Source organism: Puma concolor, chromosome B1, assembly GCF_028749965.1.
Source record: "Puma concolor isolate L17-30 chromosome B1, mPumCon1.1.hap2, whole genome shotgun sequence".
NCBI classification, from domain to species: domain Eukaryota; kingdom Metazoa; phylum Chordata; class Mammalia; order Carnivora; family Felidae; genus Puma; species Puma concolor.
In genome coordinates, this window is record NC_141670.1 from 138,831,669 (window position 1) to 138,837,668 (window position 6,000).

The following is a 6,000-nucleotide window of genomic DNA, read 5'->3' on the forward strand; positions in this document are numbered from 1 at the left end:
TCTCCCCTCAGAGACTCTAGGGAACCAACCCAACTGACACCTTGACTTCTATCCAGTGAAACAGAGTTTGAACTTCTGACCCCTGGAATTGTAAGATTGTAAATTTGTGTTGTTTTAAGTCACTAAGTTCGTGGTAATTTGTTATAGAGGCAAAAGTGAACTAATGTAACAACTATTCCAGCTCTGACTGACCTGTCTTCTGACCTGCCAGAGCACTTGGTTGGTACCAGTGGGACAATTGCTAAGAATGCAAGTCCAGGAAATAGCTTGTATGGGTTAGAATCTCTGCCTGCCAGTTGGGTGAACTTGAGTCAGTTAGTGATCTCTCTGTGGGTTCAGTCCCTCAAACGGGGCTACCCTTCTCATGGAAATCATCAGTCTCCATCTACTAGAATATAGATTCCATGGCAACTGGGACTTTGTCTTAGTCACTAAAGTAGCCCCAACACACCATACTGTAAGCACTCAATAAGTATTTGTAATTTATCATACATTAGTCTACTGACTTTTTTTCATTTTTATTATTGAAATAGAGTTGACATACAACATTGTATTAGTTTTAGGTGTATAACACAGTTGATTCAACGATTCTATACATTATGCAGTGCTACTGTGCTAATATTTGAGTACTTCCAAGACCTAGTGTTAGGTACAACCATTAGAAATTATTCATGCCAGGGAGGCTGGGTGACTCAGTTAAGCAACTGACTCTTGATTTGGGTTCATGTCACGATCTCATGGTTCGTGAGATTGAGCCCCATGTCAGGCTCTGCACTGACAGCACAGAGCCTGCTTAGGCTTCTCTCTCTTCTCTCTCTGCTCCTCTCCTGCTTGTGGACATGCACTCTTTCTCTCTCTCAAAATAAACTTTAAAAAAATTATTAATGCCATTCAACAACATATGAAAAAATCACCATGTGAGACACCATAATAAAAATGCACATTTTCATGTACACATGATTAGAACTATGTAGAAATATATATCTAATGAAGGCCTAAGAAGCAGATAGAAAGCTATGTCATGGGTTAATAAGTTATTATGCTTTATAATATAATTAGGGGGGCACTTGTCCTAAATTTCATGTTTCAAGCTAATCTATGAATGTAACAGTTCTTCCAGTATTATTTTCACTTTTTAATATTTACTTTTAAAAAATAGACTTCAATGCAACCTATTTGTAACCCCTATAAAAACAAAGGAAAGAAGATTATCATTATTTTAGTAACTTCTTTCCAAAATAAAGGATGAGATTGTGTACTAACGGAAGGGCTGTAACTGCAGTTTCAGACTTCCATGTCTTCCTTTAAGCGATAATCCTTGCCCACATCTGCAGCAGAGTTATAATTCTAACAAAGAAAATAAACCCCAACAGAGTACCGAAGTTGAGACACGCTTTTAAAGGCTACCAGTAAGTCACACTGTAGAACAGTCACTTCCTCATCTCCCTGTGAAGCCAACGGTTTCTTAGCCAATGATGTCCAAAGTCTTCTTGTAATGTTGGGCAATGAATCGCCACACCTTCCTCATTATCAGAAACATATGACAGGAAATAGCAACACCATCTTCTTGTCCTCGGGAAAAATTGATAAAAGGCATGAAATAAAATGTTGCCCATAGCTTTCTTTCCTTCTTTTTAAAATAATATTTACTGCACTTTTTTCCTAATGCAAACGTAACACGTACGTTGTGGGAAGTCTAGCAATACAGAAAAGCACAAAAAAATAAAATTGGTGGCTTAACCTCATCGTCCAAAGGTATGCACTATTACCAGACTGATACCCTTCTAGATTTTTAATAGGCATATAGACATATTTTTAATAAAATTGGAGTCACATTGCACTTCTTTTTCAAAATCTATTTTTACTTAATATTTTCCCATGTCACTAAACCTTTCAAAATATGAGCGTTTATTGGTTGCACAGGTTATCATATGTATGTACTATTATTATTTAATTAATCCTATTATTGATTACATAGGATTTTTACTTTTTTTCCTCCCTCACAAACACTAGTGCTGCGAATAGAGTCATATCTTTGGGCACATCTCTGGTTACTTCCGTAGGATAACTTCCTAGAAGCAGAATAGCTCTGTGTGCGTATTTCCAGGGAGTGTAGGGTGGGGGGAGAGGGTGAGGCATGGTGGTGTGCACATTTTTAAGAAAGGGTCTATATTTTTACCTGCGGTACATGGGGGCCTCTTTCCTCAGAGTCTGGCCAACACTAAGACACAATTTTTGAATCCCTGCCAATTACAAGGCAAGACAGTGCATTGTTCCCTTTAGATATAGAGATATTCAGTTATTCCTCCTCATCTATTGACACTTTAATCAGAAAATAGGAAACGCTCCCCAGCTTTCCTTCACTCTCAACGTTGAGCTAGAATCGTAAGAGCAGAGAGCACAGTGACTAGAACAGCATGAGCACTGACTGCTTCTCGGGTGAAGAAATGGAACTGTTGCAGCAGGTAGGGGTCATAGAGACCACCGAGACCAGTGGGTTTCTCTAACTGCTGTGAAACAGGCAGCAGAAGTACATTTTTCAAGTAAAATCTTACATATGGCCCCAATGTATGAACCCAGATGAAAGCAGAGGATGGAGATACCTGAATCCTCCCTTCTGAGCACCTCTTTCTTGTTGAAAAAAGCCCCCGCTGGACTTCTCGGGAGCCTCGAAATTAATTCTCACACAGTCCCATCTGAAAACTGTTTATCCCCTAATTTTGTTTGTGAGGAAGCTAAGGCCTGGAGAAATAATTTACTTATAATCACAAGTTATTGTCAGATGAGAATTGAGTTAAGAATGAGCTTTTTTAAGGTTATTTATTTATTTTGTGAGAGAGAGAGAGTGAGCAAGCAGGGGAGGCACAGAGAGAGAGAGAGAGAGAGAGAGAATCACAAGCAGCTCCATGCCCGGCATAGAGAGCCCCTCAGGGGCTCAATCCCAGGAACCCTGAGATCACGACCTGAACCAAAATCAATACTCTATGGCTTACCTGACTGAGCCACCTGGGCACTCCAAGAATGACCATTTAAGTTCATATGGTCACTAACTGTATGACTTGGAACAAAATATTTCAACTTTTCTGGCTTCAATTTCTTTAATATCTAAAATGAGGATTAAAATAATATCTACCTCATGGTGGCAGTGTGAGGGTTGCGCGAGAAAATAAACTCCAGTCTCGGGACTAAATGCAGTCTATATGTTTATTAATCCCAACTAAGTCTGGCTTAAACTCCCCCCTTGAACTTGAACTGGGGAGAACTGGATACTGAACTGCCTACTTGATATTTCTCTTTGAATGCCAAAGAGGCACCTCTAGCCTAACCTGTTTGAACTCCCCACCTTCCCCCTCACACCTCCTCCCACCCTTCACTCCATCTCAGTAGTGGCATCCATGCTTCCCGTTGATCTGGCCAGAACCTTGGGTTAGTCCACGACTCCTCCCTTTCTCTCACATTCCATATCCAAGACGTTAGAAGAGCCTCTTGGCTCCGTCTTCAGAAGGTATGCAGAACCCCACCTTTCTTAGCACCTCCCCTTTACCAACTGTACCACCCTCTGTCCCCGGATTAGCACTTCCTAACTGGTCTTCTGTTGCCCCTTGCATTCTGTTCTCACCACAAGAGCCAGGGGGATCCTGTTAAAACATAAGCCAGCACCTGCCATGCCTCCACTCAGAACCTCTCAGTGGCTCCCAAGTTCTGCCAGTGTAAGGCCAAAGTCCTATGCATGGCCCTCAGGGCCCGTCTGCCCCAGCCACCTGTTACCTCCTGACTCTGCCACCCCATCCCTCTCTGCCTTGTAGAGCGGCTCCAGCCTTCCCTCGCATCACTGTCCTTCCCACGAAGGGGCTTCTCCCCGTTTCCATCCAGGCTGCCCTCCCCCTCCTGCTGTCTGCAGTCTTTGCCCACATAGCATCATCTCAGTGAAACCTTGTCTCCCCTCTCTAAAACCTCACACTTTCCATAGACAGATGTCCCTTTCTCTTTTTCTGCTTTACTTTTCTTCATAGCGGGACATACAATATAATTTGTTTTTACTTCTTTCTTGTCTGACCTCATCATCTAGAATCTAATTTCCGTGAGGGCACAGATGTTTTCTGTCTTGATCAATACTTTATCTCCAAAGTCTGGAGTAGTGCCTAGCACAGAGTAAGTGCTCACTAAATATTTGTTGAATGAATCATATATGTGAAGCTTTTAATAACGCAGGATGTGTTCATTAAATATTGTCTCCATTTGCAGGCATTTTCAGGTTGGCTTTCCTGTCCAAACTCTCTCTCTCTTTAAAAGACATGTAGGAAGAACTACTTAAGAGACAGCTGATTTCAAGGTGCTATTTTAGGAGAACAGTTTTACATTCAGTTCCTAAGCCTAAGCTTCTTTTTTTTTTTTTTTTTTTTAATTTTTTTTTCAACGTTTTTATTTATTTTTGGGACAGAGAGAGACAGAGCACGAACGGGGGAGGGGCAGAGAGAGAGGGAGACACAGAATCGGAAACAGGCTCCAGGCTCCGAGCCATCAGCCCAGAGCCTGACGCGGGGCTCGAACTCACGGAGCGCGAGATCGTGACCTGGCTGAAGTCGGACGCTTAACCGACTGCGCCACCCAGGCGCCCCAAGCCTAAGCTTCTTAAATGGTTTTGGTTTATTGGCAATGGGGAATGTGGAACACAAAATGAAGAACTTGTTAAGATGATGGATGAATTTTCAAGGGGATAGTCTACTCACTAATAAAGTGTAAATTCAGTGTAAAGAAATCAAAAGTAACAATGCAAATGCTAATTGGATTTGTTTTCCTTGGTTTGAAACTCCAAGAATCTTCTTTTAAAAATTAAGGTGATTATTTAACTTTTTCCTTAGGCATCATTGAGCAATGTAACGAAAGTAAGTTATCATGACTCTTACTTCCTTTATACTTAGGCCACAAAAATATGAAACTGTATCTGGGAGAGAATTACTGGTATCCAAGGTCAGGCTGTGTTTCGGGAATGCCTCATAAACACAGATTGCTTTTGGTTTATGTTACTTCCTCCAAGATAGATAAGGACAACATTAACACTTTCGAATCAAGAGTGAGTTTCTACCTGCGGTATTTTAGTACTAAAACTAAATACTCTATAAATATTTTAAATTCACTTTAAAACATGTTACCAATGAGAAAGTTTTTAGCACAAACTAATTATTCGTTGAAAATTGTTGTGGTCTCAGGATATGCAGAAGAATCTAGGAAAAAGATATCTGGCTTTATAATTTTTCCCCATTCATGTTTCTGGTTTTCTTCATTTTGTTTCTGGCTGGTCTTTATTATGTGTGTAGACAGGCCCTTGTCTACAGTCAAAAGTCAATGAAAGTTACAAAAACACATGTAAATGTGTCCTAGAAAGAAGGAACCACAAGTGTAAAGCCTTGAAATAGGGACAAATCAAGCAGAACAAAAAGGTCACATTTCTGATCTTATTTCCATAGTCATGCTACATTATAAAAAGTGGTAGTGAAAATGCGGGTAGAAAGGCAAAATTGTGTGGTCACTTTGGAAAACAGTCCAATAAAAACAGGGATGGGGACAAAACATAAGAGACTCTTAAATATGGAGAACAAACAGAGGGTTGCTGGAGGGGTTGTGGGGGGGGGGGAGGGATGAGCTAAATGGGTAAGGGGCACTAAGGAATCTACTCCCGAAATCATTGTTGCACTATATGCTAACTAACTTGGATGTAAATTTAAAAAATAAATTAAAAAAAAAAAGAGTTTCTTATAGTTAACTATGCATTGACCATATGACCCTGCAATCCCACACCCACATATTTACCCAAGAGGAAATAAAACTTAGGTTCACACAAAAACCAGTACATGAGTGTTAATAGTAACTTGATCCATAATCGCTCAAGTTGGAAAAAATCAAATGTCCTTCAATTAGTGAAAGGTTAGCAAACTGTGCTGTGCTGTGTGTATGTGTGTGTATCAGCAATAATACGGAACAAACTGATGATACATGCAG